General features: G+C 46.0%; 10 non-coding genes across 10 annotated transcripts; all 10 read right to left on the bottom strand.

The window, feature by feature from the left end:
• Positions 1-259: 259 nt before the first annotated feature.
• LOC130313375 (U2 spliceosomal RNA) lies at positions 260-450 on the bottom strand. Its single transcript, XR_008861307.1, has one exon. It is a non-coding gene; the product is annotated as a U2 spliceosomal RNA (small nuclear RNA).
• Positions 451-2539: 2089 nt separating this feature from the next.
• On the bottom strand, positions 2540-2730 carry LOC130313374 (U2 spliceosomal RNA). Its single transcript, XR_008861306.1, has one exon. It is a non-coding gene; the product is annotated as a U2 spliceosomal RNA (small nuclear RNA).
• Positions 2731-4821: 2091 nt separating this feature from the next.
• On the bottom strand, positions 4822-5012 carry LOC130313373 (U2 spliceosomal RNA). Its single transcript, XR_008861305.1, has one exon. It is a non-coding gene; the product is annotated as a U2 spliceosomal RNA (small nuclear RNA).
• Positions 5013-7095: 2083 nt separating this feature from the next.
• LOC130313371 (U2 spliceosomal RNA) lies at positions 7096-7286 on the bottom strand. The gene has a single exon (XR_008861303.1). It is a non-coding gene; the product is annotated as a U2 spliceosomal RNA (small nuclear RNA).
• Positions 7287-9374: 2088 nt separating this feature from the next.
• LOC130313369 (U2 spliceosomal RNA) lies at positions 9375-9565 on the bottom strand. Its single transcript, XR_008861302.1, has one exon. It is a non-coding gene; the product is annotated as a U2 spliceosomal RNA (small nuclear RNA).
• A 2089-nt stretch (positions 9566-11654) lies between these two features.
• Positions 11655-11845, bottom strand: LOC130313368 (U2 spliceosomal RNA). The gene has a single exon (XR_008861301.1). It is a non-coding gene; the product is annotated as a U2 spliceosomal RNA (small nuclear RNA).
• A 2095-nt stretch (positions 11846-13940) lies between these two features.
• On the bottom strand, positions 13941-14133 carry LOC130313378 (U2 spliceosomal RNA). The gene has a single exon (XR_008861310.1). It is a non-coding gene; the product is annotated as a U2 spliceosomal RNA (small nuclear RNA).
• Positions 14134-16216: 2083 nt separating this feature from the next.
• On the bottom strand, positions 16217-16407 carry LOC130313367 (U2 spliceosomal RNA). The gene has a single exon (XR_008861300.1). It is a non-coding gene; the product is annotated as a U2 spliceosomal RNA (small nuclear RNA).
• A 2088-nt stretch (positions 16408-18495) lies between these two features.
• On the bottom strand, positions 18496-18686 carry LOC130313366 (U2 spliceosomal RNA). The gene has a single exon (XR_008861299.1). It is a non-coding gene; the product is annotated as a U2 spliceosomal RNA (small nuclear RNA).
• Positions 18687-20767: 2081 nt separating this feature from the next.
• On the bottom strand, positions 20768-20958 carry LOC130313365 (U2 spliceosomal RNA). The gene has a single exon (XR_008861298.1). It is a non-coding gene; the product is annotated as a U2 spliceosomal RNA (small nuclear RNA).
• Positions 20959-22221: the final 1263 nt, after the last annotated feature.

Genomic DNA, 22221 nt, shown 5'->3' with positions numbered 1-22221 from the left:
GCTGCCTATCATGTCATGCCCTACCTGCACAGGTGTGCTGGCTACTCAAATGATCCAATTAAGGAGGCCATTTAGTCAGCAGCAGCAGAAGTCCTGTGCCTGGACGCTCCAACAGCGGCCAGACACAAGCAGAAGCAGCAGAAGCAGCACCACCTTTTGTTTTTTGGCTGCAGCAGCAAGGCCCACAGGGCTGGCTAGCTGGCTAGCCAGCAAGCAGGTAGCAATGAAAGTAGGAATCTTTCTTTTTAACCCTGTAAGGGGGTGGTGCACTGTACCCGAAGATACTGCCATATCGGGTCAATGCATAGGGCGACGGAAGCAAGCTTCGAAATCGGCCCCCGTTCTCAAAAATCCATTTAATATATGGTCCCCAGATAGGGGACGTATCAGATATTAAACTGATAAGAACAGATACTACACTTGATCTTAGCCAAAAGGCCGAGAAGCGATAACCGTGAAAGGGGCGGGCCCAACAAGGTCCCCTTCATGGGCACTATCACTGCTTGCTGTCAGGGAGGCTGCCAGACAATTTTCCATGCACACTCTGGGCTGGGGGGCAGTCAACCACCAGTACACACAGCAGAACCTAAACCCATACCATTATTGCTAAGCAGCAAGACAGGGGCCCATTGCACTCCCACGGGGCCTTTTTAAATGCAATCCATAACCCGGATTTGCCAGGAACCCTTCTTACTCCTCCTACTTGCATGTGACACTGGGCTTAGGATCTGCATAGGAAACACACACACAAGCACACACCTACCTTTGTTGCCTGCAGATGCCTCCTTGGCTGTCCCCAAACGGTATCAAACCAACACCCACGGGAAGCTGTAAGCATAGAGGACATGCCTGCACCCCATTGGACTTACCTGTGTGGGTTAAATCCGGGTTATTTGACAACCTATGGCGGTGATGGTTCTGCTCAGGCAGAGCAGTGCTGATGCTCCTCATAAAGCTGTCGCTGCTGTGAAGGTTCTAGGTGACATCACAAATCCCTATGGTTACATACACAACAAAGCTGGGTTGTTGTTGTTTACACTCTGCAAGGCCTGTGGAAGTGAGTGACATCATAGCACTGTAGTTCTGAGGGTTCTAGATGGATGCAACAATCTCCTGTTGCTTCTATGAAGGCCATAATAGACGACATCACCAAACAGCTCCATAGTCACATACACAGCAAAGGAGAGATGTTGTTTACACCTAGTGATGTCAGTGGTATTGAGTGACATCACAGCACAGTGCTAAGGCTCCTGGGCCTGGACACAGCAGCGGCTGCAATATCTCAACGGAGAATACGTTTATATATATGTGTGTGTGTGCGCGTATATATATATATATATATATATATATATATATATATATATATATATTCTCCGCCGAAATCACTTTTAAACCCATTTCCACCTTTTTTTCCCTTCTCTTCCTCTTACTTTTTTTTCACGTTTTTTTACGTTTTTCTCCTTTTCGCCTCTTTTCTGGGCGTATTATTCTTCTTTTTCTTCTTTTTTTTCGTCTAATGCATACCCCATCAGTGCAGCAATGCTTATTCAATACCGCCAGCAGATGGAGACACTGGGGGATAATTTTCTAAGGATTTATACTGATTTTTCCTGTCTGAATTTGTCGCACAGAAAGTTGCAGGCCAAATATGTGTGACATTTCTGCGACTTTAGCTTCTAGAGCATTTTTACAACATTATACATAGGTGCTGAATACATAAAAAGCGACTGTTCAGCGACAGACAAGTCGCATCGGCTGAAAGTAGGCCAGAATGTCAGTCCATGTTGGAGCAGGTTTAGATACAGTCTAAAGTATAGATCTCAAAGTCTGTGCACAGAATTTAGCAAGGGCCTCGCACCTTCTGATGCATCAGGTAGGTGCACAATAGCATAGCCTAACCCTCTGTACTTTGGTCTATATTGATGCGGGACATAGACAGCCAGCTGATGACCAATCCATTAGTGCAATGGATGGCTGGAAGCATTTGTCTTTGCCTTTGCAATACCACAGAAGCAATGCATGGTCAATGTACAGCAATGACACACCTGTGTGAACAGCCAGGAGACCCCCCCCCCCCCCCCCATGTTATGTTACATAGTTACATAGTTAGTACGGTCGAAAAAAGACATATGTCCATCAAGTTCAACCAGGGAATTAAGGGGTAGGGGTGTGGCGCGATATTGGGGAAGGGATGAGATTTTATATTTCTTCATAAGCATTAATCTTATTTTGTCAATTAGGAACATTCAGCACCCACCCGCTATCAAGGCAGCTGCCTATCATGTCATGCCCTACCTGCACAGGTGTGCTGGCTACTCAAATGATCCAATTAAGGAGGCCATTTAGTCAGCAGCAGCAGAAGTCCTGTGCCTGGACGCTCCAACAGCGGCCAGACACAAGCAGAAGCAGCAGAAGCAGCAGCAGCAGCACCACCTTTTGTTTTTTGGCTGCAGCAGCAAGGCCCACAGGGCTGGCTAGCTGGCTAGCCAGCAAGCAGGTAGCAATGAAAGTAGGAATCTTTCTTTTTAACCCTGTAAGGGGGTGGTGCACTGTACCCGAAGATACTGCCATATCGGGTCAATGCATAGGGCGACGGAAGCAAGCTTCGAAATCGGCCCCCGTTCTCAAAAATCCATTTAATATATGGTCCCCAGATAGGGGACGTATCAGATATTAAACTGATAAGAACAGATACTACACTTGATCTTAGCCAAAAGGCCGAGAAGCGATAACCGTGAAAGGGGCGGGCCCAACAAGGTCCCCTTCATGGGCACTATCACTGCTTGCTGTCAGGGAGGCTGCCAGACAATTTTCCATGCACACTCTGGGCTGGGGGGCAGTCAACCACCAGTACACACAGCAGAACCTAAACCCATACCATTATTGCTAAGCAGCAAGACAGGGGCCCATTGCACTCCCACGGGGCCTTTTTAAATGCAATCCATAACCCGGATTTGCCAGGAACCCTTCTTACTCCTCCTACTTGCATGTGACACTGGGCTTAGGATCTGCATAGGAAACACACACACAAGCACACACCTACCTTTGTTGCCTGCAGATGCCTCCTTGGCTGTCCCCAAACGGTATCAAACCAACACCCACGGGAAGCTGTAAGCATAGAGGACATGCCTGCACCCCATTGGACTTACCTGTGTGGGTTAAATCCGGGTTATTTGACAACCTATGGCGGTGATGGTTCTGCTCAGGCAGAGCAGTGCTGATGCTCCTCATAAAGCTGTCGCTGCTGTGAAGGTTCTAGGTGACATCACAAATCCCTATGGTTACATACACAACAAAGCTGGGTTGTTGTTGTTTACACTCTGCAAGGCCTGTGGAAGTGAGTGACATCATAGCACTGTAGTTCTGAGGGTTCTAGATGGATGCAACAATCTCCTGTTGCTTCTATGAAGGCCATAATAGACGACATCACCAAACAGCTCCATAGTCACATACACAGCAAAGGAGAGATGTTGTTTACACCTAGTGATGTCAGTGGTATTGAGTGACATCACAGCACAGTGCTAAGGCTCCTGGGCCTGGACACAGCAGCGGCTGCAATATCTCAACGGAGAATACGTTTATATATATGTGTGTGTGTGCGCGTATATATATATATATATATATATATATATATATATATATATATATATATTTCTCCGCCGAAATCACTTTTAAACCCATTTCCACCTTTTTTTCCCTTCTCTTCCTCTTTCTTTTTTTTCACGTTTTTTTACGTTTTTCTCCTTTTCGCCTCTTTTCTGGGCGTATTATTCTTCTTTTTCTTCTTTTTTTTCGTCTAATGCATACCCCATCAGTGCAGCAATGCTTATTCAATACCGCCAGCAGATGGAGACACTGGGGGATAATTTTCTAAGGATTTATACTGATTTTTCCTGTCTGAATTTGTCGCACAGAAAGTTGCAGGCCAAATATGTGTGACATTTCTGCGACTTTAGCTTCTAGAGCATTTTTACAACATTATACATAGGTGCTGAATACATAAAAAGCGACTGTTCAGCGACAGACAAGTCGCATCGGCTGAAAGTAGGCCAGAATGTCAGTCCATGTTGGAGCAGGTTTAGATACAGTCTAAAGTATAGATCTCAAAGTCTGTGCACAGAATTTAGCAAGGGCCTCGCACCTTCTGATGCATCAGGTAGGTGCACAATAGCATAGCCTAACCCTCTGTACTTTGGTCTATATTGATGCGGGACATAGACAGCCAGCTGATGACCAATCCATTAGTGCAATGGATGGCTGGAAGCATTTGTCTTTGCCTTTGCAATACCACAGAAGCAATGCATGGTCAATGTACAGCAATGACACACCTGTGTGAACAGCCAGGAGACCCCCCCCCCCCCCCCATGTTATGTTACATAGTTACATAGTTAGTACGGTCGAAAAAAGACATATGTCCATCAAGTTCAACCAGGGAATTAAGGGGTAGGGGTGTGGCGCGATATTGGGGAAGGGATGAGATTTTATATTTCTTCATAAGCATTAATCTTATTTTGTCAATTAGGAACATTCAGCACCCACCCGCTATCAAGGCAGCTGCCTATCATGTCATGCCCTACCTGCACAGGTGTGCTGGCTACTCAAATGATCCAATTAAGGAGGCCATTTAGTCAGCAGCAGCAGAAGTCCTGTGCCTGGACGCTCCAACAGCGGCCAGACACAAGCAGAAGCAGCAGAAGCAGCAGCAGCAGCACCACCTTTTGTTTTTTGGCTGCAGCAGCAAGGCCCACAGGGCTGGCTAGCTGGCTAGCCAGCAAGCAGGTAGCAATGAAAGTAGGAATCTTTCTTTTTAACCCTGTAAGGGGGTGGTGCACTGTACCCGAAGATACTGCCATATCGGGTCAATGCATAGGGCGACGGAAGCAAGCTTCGAAATCGGCCCCCGTTCTCAAAAATCCATTTAATATATGGTCCCCAGATAGGGGACGTATCAGATATTAAACTGATAAGAACAGATACTACACTTGATCTTAGCCAAAAGGCCGAGAAGCGATAACCGTGAAAGGGGCGGGCCCAACAAGGTCCCCTTCATGGGCACTATCACTGCTTGCTGTCAGGGAGGCTGCCAGACAATTTTCCATGCACACTCTGGGCTGGGGGGCAGTCAACCACCAGTACACACAGCAGAACCTAAACCCATACCATTATTGCTAAGCAGCAAGACAGGGGCCCATTGCACTCCCACGGGGCCTTTTTAAATGCAATCCATAACCCGGATTTGCCAGGAACCCTTCTTACTCCTCCTACTTGCATGTGACACTGGGCTTAGGATCTGCATAGGAAACACACACACAAGCACACACCTACCTTTGTTGCCTGCAGATGCCTCCTTGGCTGTCCCCAAACGGTATCAAACCAACACCCACGGGAAGCTGTAAGCATAGAGGACATGCCTGCACCCCATTGGACTTACCTGTGTGGGTTAAATCCGGGTTATTTGACAACCTATGGCGGTGATGGTTCTGCTCAGGCAGAGCAGTGCTGATGCTCCTCATAAAGCTGTCGCTGCTGTGAAGGTTCTAGGTGACATCACAAATCCCTATGGTTACATACACAACAAAGCTGGGTTGTTGTTGTTTACACTCTGCAAGGCCTGTGGAAGTGAGTGACATCATAGCACTGTAGTTCTGAGGGTTCTAGATGGATGCAACAATCTCCTGTTGCTTCTATGAAGGCCATAATAGACGACATCACCAAACAGCTCCATAGTCACATACACAGCAAAGGAGAGATGTTGTTTACACCTAGTGATGTCAGTGGTATTGAGTGACATCACAGCACAGTGCTAAGGCTCCTGGGCCTGGACACAGCAGCGGCTGCAATATCTCAACGGAGAATACGTTTATATATATGTGTGTGTGTGCGCGTATATATATATATATATATATATATATATATATATATATATATATATTTCTCCGCCGAAATCACTTTTAAACCCATTTCCACCTTTTTTTCCCTTCTCTTCCTCTTACTTTTTTTTCACGTTTTTTTACGTTTTTCTCCTTTTCGCCTCTTTTCTGGGCGTATTATTCTTCTTTTTCTTCTTTTTTTTCGTCTAATGCATACCCCATCAGTGCAGCAATGCTTATTCAATACCGCCAGCAGATGGAGACACTGGGGGATAATTTTCTAAGGATTTATACTGATTTTTCCTGTCTGAATTTGTCGCACAGAAAGTTGCAGGCCAAATATGTGTGACATTTCTGCGACTTTAGCTTCTAGAGCATTTTTACAACATTATACATAGGTGCTGAATACATAAAAAGCGACTGTTCAGCGACAGACAAGTCGCATCGGCTGAAAGTAGGCCAGAATGTCAGTCCATGTTGGAGCAGGTTTAGATACAGTCTAAAGTATAGATCTCAAAGTCTGTGCACAGAATTTAGCAAGGGCCTCGCACCTTCTGATGCATCAGGTAGGTGCACAATAGCATAGCCTAACCCTCTGTACTTTGGTCTATATTGATGCGGGACATAGACAGCCAGCTGATGACCAATCCATTAGTGCAATGGATGGCTGGAAGCATTTGTCTTTGCCTTTGCAATACCACAGAAGCAATGCATGGTCAATGTACAGCAATGTCACACCTGTGTGAACAGCCAGGAGACCCCCCCCCCATGTTATGTTACATAGTTACATAGTTAGTACGGTCGAAAAAAGACATATGTCCATCAAGTTCAACCAGGGAATTAAGGGGTAGGGGTGTGGCGCGATATTGGGGAAGGGATGAGATTTTATATTTCTTCATAAGCATTAATCTTATTTTGTCAATTAGGAACATTCAGCACCCACCCGCTATCAAGGCAGCTGCCTATCATGTCATGCCCTACCTGCACAGGTGTGCTGGCTACTCAAATGATCCAATTAAGGAGGCCATTTAGTCAGCAGCAGCAGAAGTCCTGTGCCTGGACGCTCCAACAGCGGCCAGACACAAGCAGAAGCAGCAGAAGCAGCAGCAGCAGCACCACCTTTTGTTTTTTGGCTGCAGCAGCAAGGCCCACAGGGCTGGCTAGCTGGCTAGCCAGCAAGCAGGTAGCAATGAAAGTAGGAATCTTTCTTTTTAACCCTGTAAGGGGGTGGTGCACTGTACCCGAAGATACTGCCATATCGGGTCAATGCATAGGGCGACGGAAGCAAGCTTCGAAATCGGCCCCCGTTCTCAAAAATCCATTTAATATATGGTCCCCAGATAGGGGACGTATCAGATATTAAACTGATAAGAACAGATACTACACTTGATCTTAGCCAAAAGGCCGAGAAGCGATAACCGTGAAAGGGGCGGGCCCAACAAGGTCCCCTTCATGGGCACTATCACTGCTTGCTGTCAGGGAGGCTGCCAGACAATTTTCCATGCACACTCTGGGCTGGGGGGCAGTCAACCACCAGTACACACAGCAGAACCTAAACCCATACCATTATTGCTAAGCAGCAAGACAGGGGCCCATTGCACTCCCACGGGGCCTTTTTAAATGCAATCCATAACCCGGATTTGCCAGGAACCCTTCTTACTCCTCCTACTTGCATGTGACACTGGGCTTAGGATCTGCATAGGAAACACACACACAAGCACACACCTACCTTTGTTGCCTGCAGATGCCTCCTTGGCTGTCCCCAAACGGTATCAAACCAACACCCACGGGAAGCTGTAAGCATAGAGGACATGCCTGCACCCCATTGGACTTACCTGTGTGGGTTAAATCCGGGTTATTTGACAACCTATGGCGGTGATGGTTCTGCTCAGGCAGAGCAGTGCTGATGCTCCTCATAAAGCTGTCGCTGCTGTGAAGGTTCTAGGTGACATCACAAATCCCTATGGTTACATACACAACAAAGCTGGGTTGTTGTTGTTTACACTCTGCAAGGCCTGTGGAAGTGAGTGACATCATAGCACTGTAGTTCTGAGGGTTCTAGATGGATGCAACAATCTCCTGTTGCTTCTATGAAGGCCATAATAGACGACATCACCAAACAGCTCCATAGTCACATACACAGCAAAGGAGAGATGTTGTTTACACCTAGTGATGTCAGTGGTATTGAGTGACATCACAGCACAGTGCTAAGGCTCCTGGGCCTGGACACAGCAGCGGCTGCAATATCTCAACGGAGAATACGTTTATATATATGTGTGTGTGTGCGCGTATATATATATATATATATATATATATATATATATATATATATATATTTCTCCGCCGAAATCACTTTTAAACCCATTTCCACCTTTTTTTCCCTTCTCTTCCTCTTACTTTTTTTTCACGTTTTTTTACGTTTTTCTCCTTTTCGCCTCTTTTCTGGGCGTATTATTCTTCTTTTTCTTCTTTTTTTTCGTCTAATGCATACCCCATCAGTGCAGCAATGCTTATTCAATACCGCCAGCAGATGGAGACACTGGGGGATAATTTTCTAAGGATTTATACTGATTTTTCCTGTCTGAATTTGTCGCACAGAAAGTTGCAGGCCAAATATGTGTGACATTTCTGCGACTTTAGCTTCTAGAGCATTTTTACAACATTATACATAGGTGCTGAATACATAAAAAGCGACTGTTCAGCGACAGACAAGTCGCATCGGCTGAAAGTAGGCCAGAATGTCAGTCCATGTTGGAGCAGGTTTAGATACAGTCTAAAGTATAGATCTCAAAGTCTGTGCACAGAATTTAGCAAGGGCCTCGCACCTTCTGATGCATCAGGTAGGTGCACAATAGCATAGCCTAACCCTCTGTACTTTGGTCTATATTGATGCGGGACATAGACAGCCAGCTGATGACCAATCCATTAGTGCAATGGATGGCTGGAAGCATTTGTCTTTGCCTTTGCAATACCACAGAAGCAATGCATGGTCAATGTACAGCAATGTCACACCTGTGTGAACAGCCAGGAGACCCCCCCCCCCCCCCATGTTATGTTACATAGTTACATAGTTAGTACGGTCGAAAAAAGACATATGTCCATCAAGTTCAACCAGGGAATTAAGGGGTAGGGGTGTGGCGCGATATTGGGGAAGGGATGAGATTTTATATTTCTTCATAAGCATTAATCTTATTTTGTCAATTAGGAACATTCAGCACCCACCCGCTATCAAGGCAGCTGCCTATCATGTCATGCCCTACCTGCACAGGTGTGCTGGCTACTCAAATGATCCAATTAAGGAGGCCATTTAGTCAGCAGCAGCAGAAGTCCTGTGCCTGGACGCTCCAACAGCGGCCAGACACAAGCAGAAGCAGCAGAAGCAGCAGCAGCAGCACCACCTTTTGTTTTTTGGCTGCAGCAGCAAGGCCCACAGGGCTGGCTAGCTGGCTAGCCAGCAAGCAGGTAGCAATGAAAGTAGGAATCTTTCTTTTTAACCCTGTAAGGGGGTGGTGCACTGTACCCGAAGATACTGCCATATCGGGTCAATGCATAGGGCGACGGAAGCAAGCTTCGAAATCGGCCCCCGTTCTCAAAAATCCATTTAATATATGGTCCCCAGATAGGGGACGTATCAGATATTAAACTGATAAGAACAGATACTACACTTGATCTTAGCCAAAAGGCCGAGAAGCGATAACCGTGAAAGGGGCGGGCCCAACAAGGTCCCCTTCATGGGCACTATCACTGCTTGCTGTCAGGGAGGCTGCCAGACAATTTTCCATGCACACTCTGGGCTGGGGGGCAGTCAACCACCAGTACACACAGCAGAACCTAAACCCATACCATTATTGCTAAGCAGCAAGACAGGGGCCCATTGCACTCCCACGGGGCCTTTTTAAATGCAATCCATAACCCGGATTTGCCAGGAACCCTTCTTACTCCTCCTACTTGCATGTGACACTGGGCTTAGGATCTGCATAGGAAACACACACACAAGCACACACCTACCTTTGTTGCCTGCAGATGCCTCCTTGGCTGTCCCCAAACGGTATCAAACCAACACCCACGGGAAGCTGTAAGCATAGAGGACATGCCTGCACCCCATTGGACTTACCTGTGTGGGTTAAATCCGGGTTATTTGACAACCTATGGCGGTGATGGTTCTGCTCAGGCAGAGCAGTGCTGATGCTCCTCATAAAGCTGTCGCTGCTGTGAAGGTTCTAGGTGACATCACAAATCCCTATGGTTACATACACAACAAAGCTGGGTTGTTGTTGTTTACACTCTGCAAGGCCTGTGGAAGTGAGTGACATCATAGCACTGTAGTTCTGAGGGTTCTAGATGGATGCAACAATCTCCTGTTGCTTCTATGAAGGCCATAATAGACGACATCACCAAACAGCTCCATAGTCACATACACAGCAAAGGAGAGATGTTGTTTACACCTAGTGATGTCAGTGGTATTGAGTGACATCACAGCACAGTGCTAAGGCTCCTGGGCCTGGACACAGCAGCGGCTGCAATATCTCAACGGAGAATACGTTTATATATATGTGTGTGTGTGCGCGTATATATATATATATATATATATATATATATATATATATATATATTTCTCCGCCGAAATCACTTTTAAACCCATTTCCACCTTTTTTTCCCTTCTCTTCCTCTTACTTTTTTTTCACGTTTTTTTACGTTTTTCTCCTTTTCGCCTCTTTTCTGGGCGTATTATTCTTCTTTTTCTTCTTTTTTTTCGTCTAATGCATACCCCATCAGTGCAGCAATGCTTATTCAATACCGCCAGCAGATGGAGACACTGGGGGATAATTTTCTAAGGATTTATACTGATTTTTCCTGTCTGAATTTGTCGCACAGAAAGTTGCAGGCCAAATATGTGTGACATTTCTGCGACTTTAGCTTCTAGAGCATTTTTACAACATTATACATAGGTGCTGAATACATAAAAAGCGACTGTTCAGCGACAGACAAGTCGCATCGGCTGAAAGTAGGCCAGAATGTCAGTCCATGTTGGAGCAGGTTTAGATACAGTCTAAAGTATAGATCTCAAAGTCTGTGCACAGAATTTAGCAAGGGCCTCGCACCTTCTGATGCATCAGGTAGGTGCACAATAGCATAGCCTAACCCTCTGTACTTTGGTCTATATTGATGCGGGACATAGACAGCCAGCTGATGACCAATCCATTAGTGCAATGGATGGCTGGAAGCATTTGTCTTTGCCTTTGCAATACCACAGAAGCAATGCATGGTCAATGTACAGCAATGACACACCTGTGTGAACAGCCAGGAGACCCCCCCCCCCCCCCCCCATGTTATGTTACATAGTTACATAGTTAGTACGGTCGAAAAAAGACATATGTCCATCAAGTTCAACCAGGGAATTAAGGGGTAGGGGTGTGGCGCGATATTGGGGAAGGGATGAGATTTTATATTTCTTCATAAGCATTAATCTTATTTTGTCAATTAGGAACATTCAGCACCCACCCGCTATCAAGGCAGCTGCCTATCATGTTATGCCCTACCTGCACAGGTGTGCTGGCTACTCAAATGATCCAATTAAGGAGGCCATTTAGTCAGCAGCAGCAGAAGTCCTGTGCCTGGACGCTCCAACAGCGGCCAGACACAAGCAGAAGCAGCAGAAGCAGCAGCAGCAGCACCACCTTTTGTTTTTTGGCTGCAGCAGCAAGGCCCACAGGGCTGGCTAGCTGGCTAGCCAGCAAGCAGGTAGCAATGAAAGTAGGAATCTTTCTTTTTAACCCTGTAAGGGGGTGGTGCACTGTACCCGAAGATACTGCCATATCGGGTCAATGCATAGGGCGACGGAAGCAAGCTTCGAAATCGGCCCCCGTTCTCAAAAATCCATTTAATATATGGTCCCCAGATAGGGGACGTATCAGATATTAAACTGATAAGAACAGATACTACACTTGATCTTAGCCAAAAGGCCGAGAAGCGATAACCGTGAAAGGGGCGGGCCCAACAAGGTCCCCTTCATGGGCACTATCACTGCTTGCTGTCAGGGAGGCTGCCAGACAATTTTCCATGCACACTCTGGGCTGGGGGGCAGTCAACCACCAGTACACACAGCAGAACCTAAACCCATACCATTATTGCTAAGCAGCAAGACAGGGGCCCATTGCACTCCCACGGGGCCTTTTTAAATGCAATCCATAACCCGGATTTGCCAGGAACCCTTCTTACTCCTCCTACTTGCATGTGACACTGGGCTTAGGATCTGCATAGGAAACACACACACAAGCACACACCTACCTTTGTTGCCTGCAGATGCCTCCTTGGCTGTCCCCAAACGGTATCAAACCAACACCCACGGGAAGCTGTAAGCATAGAGGACATGCCTGCACCCCATTGGACTTACCTGTGTGGGTTAAATCCGGGTTATTTGACAACCTATGGCGGTGATGGTTCTGCTCAGGCAGAGCAGTGCTGATGCTCCTCATAAAGCTGTCGCTGCTGTGAAGGTTCTAGGTGACATCACAAATCCCTATGGTTACATACACAACAAAGCTGGGTTGTTGTTGTTTACACTCTGCAAGGCCTGTGGAAGTGAGTGACATCATAGCACTGTAGTTCTGAGGGTTCTAGATGGATGCAACAATCTCCTGTTGCTTCTATGAAGGCCATAATAGACGACATCACCAAACAGCTCCATAGTCACATACACAGCAAAGGAGAGATGTTGTTTACACCTAGTGATGTCAGTGGTATTGAGTGACATCACAGCACAGTGCTAAGGCTCCTGGGCCTGGACACAGCAGCGGCTGCAATATCTCAACGGAGAATACGTTTATATATATGTGTGTGTGTGCGCGTATATATATATATATATATATATATATATATATATATATATATATATATTTCTCCGCCGAAATCACTTTTAAACCCATTTCCACCTTTTTTTCCCTTCTCTTCCTCTTACTTTTTTTTCACGTTTTTTTACGTTTTTCTCCTTTTCGCCTCTTTTCTGGGCGTATTATTCTTCTTTTTCTTCTTTTTTTTCGTCTAATGCATACCCCATCAGTGCAGCAATGCTTATTCAATACCGCCAGCAGATGGAGACACTGGGGGATAATTTTCTAAGGATTTATACTGATTTTTCCTGTCTGAATTTGTCGCACAGAAAGTTGCAGGCCAAATATGTGTGACATTTCTGCGACTTTAGCTTCTAGAGCATTTTTACAACATTATACATAGGTGCTGAATACATAAAAAGCGACTGTTCAGCGACAGACAAGTCGCATCGGCTGAAAGTAGGCCAGAATGTCAGTCCATGTTGGAGCAGGTTTAGATACAGTCTAAAGTATAGATCTCAAAGTCTGTGCACAGAATTTAGCAAGGGCCTCGCACCTTCTGATGCATCAGGTAGGTGCACAATAGCATAGCCTAACCCTCTGTACTTTGGTCTATATTGATGCGGGACATAGACAGCCAGCTGATGACCAATCCATTAGTGCAATGGATGGCTGGAAGCATTTGTCTTTGCCTTTGCAATACCACAGAAGCAATGCATGGTCAATGTACAGCAATGACACACCTGTGTGAACAGCCAGGAGACCCCCCCCCCCCCCCCCATGTTATGTTACATAGTTACATAGTTAGTACGGTCGAAAAAAGACATATGTCCATCAAGTTCAACCAGGGAATTAAGGGGTAGGGGTGTGGCGCGATATTGGGGAAGGGATGAGATTTTATATTTCTTCATAAGCATTAATCTTATTTTGTCAATTAGGAACATTCAGCACCCACCCGCTATCAAGGCAGCTGCCTATCATGTCATGCCCTACCTGCACAGGTGTGCTGGCTACTCAAATGATCCAATTAAGGAGGCCATTTAGTCAGCAGCAGCAGAAGTCCTGTGCCTGGACGCTCCAACAGCGGCCAGACACAAGCAGAAGCAGCAGAAGCAGCAGCAGCAGCACCACCTTTTGTTTTTTGGCTGCAGCAGCAGCAAGGCCCACAGGGCTGGCTAGCTGGCTAGCCAGCAAGCAGGTAGCAATGAAAGTAGGAATCTTTCTTTTTAACCCTGTAAGGGGGTGGTGCACTGTACCCGAAGATACTGCCATATCGGGTCAATGCATAGGGCGACGGAAGCAAGCTTCGAAATCGGCCCCCCGTTCTCAAAAATCCATTTAATATATGGTCCCCAGATAGGGGACGTATCAGATATTAAACTGATAAGAACAGATACTACACTTGATCTTAGCCAAAAGGCCGAGAGCGATAACCGTGAAAGGGGCGGGCCCAACAAGGTCCCCTTCATGGGCACTATCACTGCTTGCTGTCAGGGAGGCTGCCAGACAATTTTCCATGCACACTCTGGGCTGGGGGGCAGTCAACCACCAGTACACACAGCAGAACCTAAACCCATACCATTATTGCTAAGCAGCAAGACAGGGCCCATTGCACTCCCACGGGGCCTTTTTAAATGCAATCCATAACCCGGATTTGCCAGGAACCCTTCTTACTCCTCCTACTTGCATGTGACACTGGGCTTAGGATCTGCATAGGAAACACACACACAAGCACACACCTACCTTTGTTGCCTGCAGATGCCTCCTTGGCTGTCCCCAAACGGTATCAAACCAACACCCACGGGAAGCTGTAAGCATAGAGGACATGCCTGCACCCCATTGGACTTACCTGTGTGGGTTAAATCCGGGTTATTTGACAACCTATGGCGTGATGGTTCTGCTCAGGCAGAGCAGTGCTGATGCTCCTCATAAAGCTGTCGCTGCTGTGAAGGTTCTAGGTGACATCACAAATCCCTATGGTTACATACACAACAAAGCTGGGTTGTTGTTGTTTACACTCTGCAAGGCCTGTGGAAGTGAGTGACATCATAGCACTGTAGTTCTGAGGGTTCTAGATGGATGCAACAATCTCCTGTTGCTTCTATGAAGGGCCATAATAGACGACATCACCAAACAGCTCCATAGTCACATACACAGCAAAGGAGAGATGTTGTTTACACCTAGTGATGTCAGTGGTATTGAGTGACATCACAGCACAGTGCTAAGGCTCCTGGGCCTGGACACAGCAGCGGCTGCAATATCTCAACGGAGAATACGTTTATATATATGTGTGGTGTGTGCGCGTATATATTATATATATATATATATATATATATATATATATTTCTCCGCCGAAATCACTTTTAAACCCATTTCCACCTTTTTTTCCTTCTCTTCCTCTTACTTTTTTTTCACGTTTTTTTACGTTTTTCTCCTTTTCGCCTCTTTTCTGGGCGTATTATTCTTCTTTTTCTTCTTTTTTTCGTCTAATGCATACCCCATCAGTGCAGCAATGCTTATTCAATACCGCCAGCAGATGGAGACACTGGGGGATAATTTTCTAAGGATTTATACTGATTTTTCCTGTCTGAATTTGTCGCACAGAAAGTTGCAGGCCAAATATGTGTGACATTTCTGCGACTTTAGCTTCTAGAGCATTTTTACAACATTATACATAGGTGCTGAATACATAAAAAGCGACTGTTCAGCGACAGACAAGTCGCATCGGCTGAAAGTAGGCCAGAATGTCAGTCCATGTTGGAGCAGGTTTAGATACAGTCTAAAGTATAGATCTCAAAGTCTGTGCACAGAATTTAGCAAGGGCCTCGCACCTTCTGATGCATCAGGTAGGTGCACAATAGCATAGCCTAACCCTCTGTACTTTGGTCTATATTGATGCGGGACATAGACAGCCAGCTGATGACCAATCCATTAGTGCAATGGATGGCTGGAAGCATTTGTCTTTGCCTTTGCAATACCACAGAAGCAATGCATGGTCAATGTACAGCAGTGACACACCTGTGTGAACAGCCAGGAGACCCCCCCCCCCCCCCCCCCCCATGTTATGTTACATAGTTACATAGTTAGTACGGTCGAAAAAAGACATATGTCCATCAAGTTCAACCAGGGAATTAAGGGGTAGGGGTGTGGCGCGATATTGGGGAAGGGATGAGATTTTATATTTCTTCATAAGCATTAATCTTATTTTGTCAATTAGGAACATTCAGCACCCACCCGCTATCAAGGCAGCTGCCTATCATGTCATGCCCTACCTGCACAGGTGTGCTGGCTACTCAAATGATCCAATTAAGGAGGCCATTTAGTCAGCAGCAGCAGAAGTCCTGTGCCTGGACGCTCCAACAGCGGCCAGACACAAGCAGAAGCAGCAGAAGCAGCAGCAGCAGCACCACCTTTTGTTTTTTGGCTGCAGCAGCAAGGCCCACAGGGCTGGCTAGCTGGCTAGCCAGCAAGCAGGTAGCAATGAAAGTAGGAATCTTTCTTTTTAACCCTGTAAGGGGGTGGTGCACTGTACCCGAAGATACTGCCATATCGGGTCAATGCATAGGGCGACGGAAGCAAGCTTCGAAATCGGCCCCCGTTCTCAAAAATCCATTTAATATATGGTCCCCAGATAGGGGACGTATCAGATATTAAACTGATAAGAACAGATACTACACTTGATCTTAGCCAAAAGGCCGAGAAGCGATAACCGTGAAAGGGGCGGGCCCAACAAGGTCCCCTTCATGGGCACTATCACTGCTTGCTGTCAGGGAGGCTGCCAGACAATTTTCCATGCACACTCTGGGCTGGGGGGCAGTCAACCACCAGTACACACAGCAGAAACCTAAACCCATACCATTATTGCTAAGCAGCAAGACAGGGGCCCATTGCACTCCCACGGGGCCTTTTTAAATGCAATCCATAACCCGGATTTGCCAGGAACCCTTCTTACTCCTCCTACTTGCATGTGACACTGGGCTTAGGATCTGCATAGGAAACACACACACAAGCACACACCTACCTTTGTTGCCTGCAGATGCCTCCTTGGCTGTCCCCAAACGGTATCAAACCAACACCCACGGGAAGCTGTAAGCATAGAGGACATGCCTGCACCCCATTGGACTTACCTGTGTGGGTTAAATCCGGGTTATTTGACAACCTATGGCGGTGATGGTTCTGCTCAGGCAGAGCAGTGCTGATGCTCCTCATAAAGCTGTCGCTGCTGTGAAGGTTCTAGGTGACATCACAAATCCTATGGTTACATACACAACAAAGCTGGGTTGTTGTTGTTTACACTCTGCAAGGCCTGTGGAAGTGAGTGACATCATAGCACTGTAGTTCTGAGGGTTCTAGATGGATGCAACAATCTCCTGTTGCTTCTATGAAGGCCATAATAGACGACATCACCAAACAGCTCCATAGTCACATACACAGCAAAGGAGAGATGTTGTTTACACCTAGTGATGTCAGTGTATTGAGTGACATCACAGCACAGTGCTAAGGCTCCTGGGCCTGGACACAGCAGCGGCTGCAATATCTCAACGGAGAATACGTTTATATATATGTGTGTGTGTGCGCGTATATAATATATATATATATAATATATATATATATATTTCTCCGCCGAAATCACTTTTAAACCCATTTCCACCTTTTTTTCCCTTCTCTTCCTCTTACTTTTTTTTTCACGTTTTTTTACGTTTTTCTCCTTTTCGCCTCTTTTCTGGGCGTATTATTCTTCTTTTTCTCTTTTTTTTCGTCTAATGCATACCCCATCAGTGCAGCAATGCTTATTCAATACCGCCAGCAGATGGAGACACTGGGGGATAATTTTCTAAGGATTTATACTGATTTTTCCTGTCTGAATTTGTCGCACAGAAAGTTGCAGGCCAAATATGTGTGACATTTCTGCGACTTTAGCTTCTAGAGCATTTTTACAACATTATACATAGGTGCTGAATACATAAAAAGCGACTGTTCAGCGACAGACAAGTCGCATCGGCTGAAAGTAGGCCAGAATGTCAGTCCATGTTGGAGCAGGTTTAGATACAGTCTAAAGTATAGATCTCAAAGTCTGTGCACAGAATTTAGCAAGGGCCTCGCACCTTCTGATGCATCAGGTAGGTGCACAATAGCATAGCCTAACCCTCTGTACTTTGGTCTATATTGATGCGGGACATAGACAGCCAGCTGATGACCAATTCCATTAGTGCAATGGATGGCTGGAAGCATTTGTCTTTGCCTTTGCAATACCACAGAAGCAATGCATGGTCAATGTACAGCAATGACACACCTGTGTGAACAGCCAGGAGGACCCCCCCCCCCCCCATGTTATGTTACATAGTTACATAGTTAGTACGGTCGAAAAAAGACATATGTCCATCAAGTTCAACCAGGGAATTAAGGGGTAGGGGTGTGGCGCGATATTGGGGAAGGGATGAGATTTTATATTTCTTCATAAGCATTAATCTTATTTTGTCAATTAGGAACATTCAGCACCCACCCGCTATCAAGGCAGCTGCCTATCATGTCATGCCCTACCTGCACAGGTGTGCTGGCTACTCAAATGATCCAATTAAGGAGGCCATTTAGTCAGCAGCAGCAGAAGTCCCTGTGCCTGGACGCTCCAACAGCGGCCAGACACAAGCAGAAGCAGCAGAAGCAGCAGAAGCAGCAGCAGCAGCACCACCTTTTGTTTTTTGGCTGCAGCAGCAAGGCCCACAGGGCTGGCTAGCTGGCTAGCCAGCAAGCAGGTAGCAATGAAAGTAGGAATCTTTCTTTTTAACCCTGTAAGGGGGTGGTGCACTGTACCCGAAGATACTGCCATATCGGGTCAATGCATAGGGCGACGGAAGCAAGCTTCGAAATCGGCCCCCGTTCTCAAAAATCCATTTAATATATGGTCCCCAGATAGGGGACGTATCAGATATTAAACTGATAAGAACAGATACTACACTTGATCTTAGCCAAAAGGCCGAGAAGCGATAACCGTGAAAGGGGCGGGCCCAACAAGGTCCCCTTCATGGGCACTATCACTGCTTGCTGTCAGGGAGGCTGCCAGACAATTTTCCATGCACACTCTGGGCTGGGGGGCAGTCAACCACCAGTACACACAGCAGAACCTAAACCCATACCATTATTGCTAAGCAGCAAGACAGGGGCCCATTGCACTCCCACAGGGCCTTTTTAAATGCAATCCATAACCCGGATTTGCCAGGAACCCTTCTTACTCCTCCTACTTGCATGTGACACTGGGCTTAGGATCTGCATAGGAAACACACACACAAGCACACACCTACCTTTGTTGCCTGCAGATGCCTCCTTGGCTGTCCCCAAACGGTATCAAACCAACACCCACGGGAAGCTGTAAGCATAGAGGACATGCCTGCACCCCATTGGACTTACCTGTGTGGGTTAAATCCGGGTTATTTGACAACCTATGGCGGTGATGGTTCTGCTCAGGCAGAGCAGTGCTGATGCTCCTCATAAAGCTGTCGCTGCTGTGAAGGTTCTAGGTGACATCACAAATCCCTATGGTTACATACACAACAAAGCTGGGTTGTTGTTGTTTACACTCTGCAAGGCCTGTGGAAGTGAGTGACATCATAGCACTGTAGTTCTGAGGGTTCTAGATGGATGCAACAATCTCCTGTTGCTTCTATGAAGGCCATAATAGACGACATCACCAAACAGCTCCATAGTCACATACACAGCAAAGGAGAGATGTTGTTTACACCTAGTGATGTCAGTGGTATTGAGTGACATCACAGCACAGTGCTAAGGCTCCTGGGCCTGGACACAGCAGCGGCTGCAATATCTCAACGGAGAATACGTTTATATATATGTGTGTGTGTGCGCGTATATATATATATATATATATATATATATATATATATTTCTCCGCCGAAATCACTTTTAAACCCATTTCCACCTTTTTTTCCCTTCTCTTCCTCTTACTTTTTTTTCACGTTTTTTTACGTTTTTCTCCTTTTCGCCTCTTTTCTGGGCGTATTATTCTTCTTTTTCTTCTTTTTTTTCGTCTAATGCATACCCCATCAGTGCAGCAATGCTTATTCAATACCGCCAGCAGATGGAGACACTGGGGGATAATTTTCTAAGGATTTATACTGATTTTTCCTGTCTGAATTTGTCGCACAGAAAGTTGCAGGCCAAATATGTGTGACATTTCTGCGACTTTAGCTTCTAGAGCATTTTTACAACATTATACATAGGTGCTGAATACATAAAAAGCGACTGTTCAGCGACAGACAAGTCGCATCGGCTGAAAGTAGGCCAGAATGTCAGTCCATGTTGGAGCAGGTTTAGATACAGTCTAAAGTATAGATCTCAAAGTCTGTGCACAGAATTTAGCAAGGGCCTCGCACCTTCTGATGCATCAGGTAGGTGCACAATAGCATAGCCTAACCCTCTGTACTTTGGTCTATATTGATGCGGGACATAGACAGCCAGCTGATGACCAATCCATTAGTGCAATGGATGGCTGGAAGCATTTGTCTTTGCCTTTGCAATACCACAGAAGCAATGCATGGTCAATGTACAGCAATGACACACCTGTGTGAACAGCCAGGAGACCCCCCCCCCCCCCCATGTTATGTTACATAGTTACATAGTTAGTACGGTCGAAAAAAGACATATGTCCATCAAGTTCAACCAGGGAATTAAGGGGTAGGGGTGTGGCGCGATATTGGGGAAGGGATGAGATTTTATATTTCTTCATAAGCATTAATCTTATTTTGTCAATTAGGAACATTCAGCACCCACCCGCTATCAAGGCAGCTGCCTATCATGTCATGCCCTACCTGCACAGGTGTGCTGGCTACTCAAATGATCCAATTAAGGAGGCCATTTAGTCAGCAGCAGCAGAAGTCCTGTGCCTGGACGCTCCAACAGCGGCCAGACACAAGCAGAAGCAGCAGAAGCAGCAGCAGCAGCAGCACCACCTTTTGTTTTTTGGCTGCAGCAGCAAGGCCCACAGGGCTGGCTAGCTGGCTAGCCAGCAAGCAGGTAGCAATGAAAGTAGGAATCTTTCTTTTTAACCCTGTAAGGGGGTGGTGCACTGTACCCGAAGATACTGCCATATCGGGTCAATGCATAGGGCGACGGAAGCAAGCTTCGAAATCGGCCCCCGTTCTCAAAAATCCATTTAATATATGGTCCCCAGATAGGGGACGTATCAGATATTAAACTGATAAGAACAGATACTACACTTGATCTTAGCCAAAAGGCCGAGAAGCGATAACCGTGAAAGGGGCGGGCCCAACAAGGTCCCCTTCATGGGCACTATCACTGCTTGCTGTCAGGGAGGCTGCCAGACAATTTTCCATGCACACTCTGGGCTGGGGGGCAGTCAACCACCAGTACACACAGCAGAACCTAAACCCATACCATTATTGCTAAGCAGCAAGACAGGGGCCCATTGCACTCCCACGGGGCCTTTTTAAATGCAATCCATAACCCGGATTTGCCAGGAACCCTTCTTACTCCTCCTACTTGCATGTGACACTGGGCTTAGGATCTGCATAGGAAACACACACACAAGCACACACCTACCTTTGTTGCCTGCAGATGCCTCCTTGGCTGTCCCCAAACGGTATCAAACCAACACCCACGGGAAGCTGTAAGCATAGAGGACATGCCTGCACACCATTGGACTTACCTGTGTGGGTTAAATCCGGGTTATTTGACAACCTATGGCGGTGATGGTTCTGCTCAGGCAGAGCAGTGCTGATGCTCCTCATAAAGCTGTCGCTGCTGTGAAGGTTCTAGGTGACATCACAAATCCCTATGGTTACATACACAACAAAGCTGGGTTGTTGTTGTTTACACTCTGCAAGGCCTGTGGAAGTGAGTGACATCATAGCACTGTAGTTCTGAGGGTTCTAGATGGATGCAACAATCTCCTGTTGCTTCTATGAAGGCCATAATAGACGACATCACCAAACAGCTCCATAGTCACATACACAGCAAAGGAGAGATGTTGTTTACACCTAGTGATGTCAGTGGTATTGAGTGACATCACAGCACAGTGCTAAGGCTCCTGGGCCTGGACACAGCAGCGGCTGCAATATCTCAACGGAGAATACGTTTATATATATGTGTGTGTGTGCGCGTATATATATATATATATATATATATATATATATATATATATATATATATATATATATATATATATTCTCCGCCGAAATCACTTTTAAACCCATTTCCACCTTTTTTTCCCTTCTCTTCCTCTTACTTTTTTTTCACGTTTTTTTACGTTTTTCTCCTTTTCGCCTCTTTTCTGGGCGTATTATTCTTCTTTTTCTTCTTTTTTTTCGTCTAATGCATACCCCATCAGTGCAGCAATGCTTATTCAATACCGCCAGCAGATGGAGACACTGGGGGATAATTTTCTAAGGATTTATACTGATTTTTCCTGTCTGAATTTGTCGCACAGAAAGTTGCAGGCCAAATATGTGTGACATTTCTGCGACTTTAGCTTCTAGAGCATTTTTACAACA

The sequence above is a fragment of the Hyla sarda genome, unplaced genomic scaffold (genome assembly GCF_029499605.1).
Source record: "Hyla sarda isolate aHylSar1 unplaced genomic scaffold, aHylSar1.hap1 scaffold_1755, whole genome shotgun sequence".
Taxonomy (NCBI): Eukaryota; Metazoa; Chordata; class Amphibia; order Anura; family Hylidae; genus Hyla; species Hyla sarda.
Note: the sequence above shows the minus strand (reverse complement) of the source record. Positions and strands in the feature narration are given on the sequence as shown.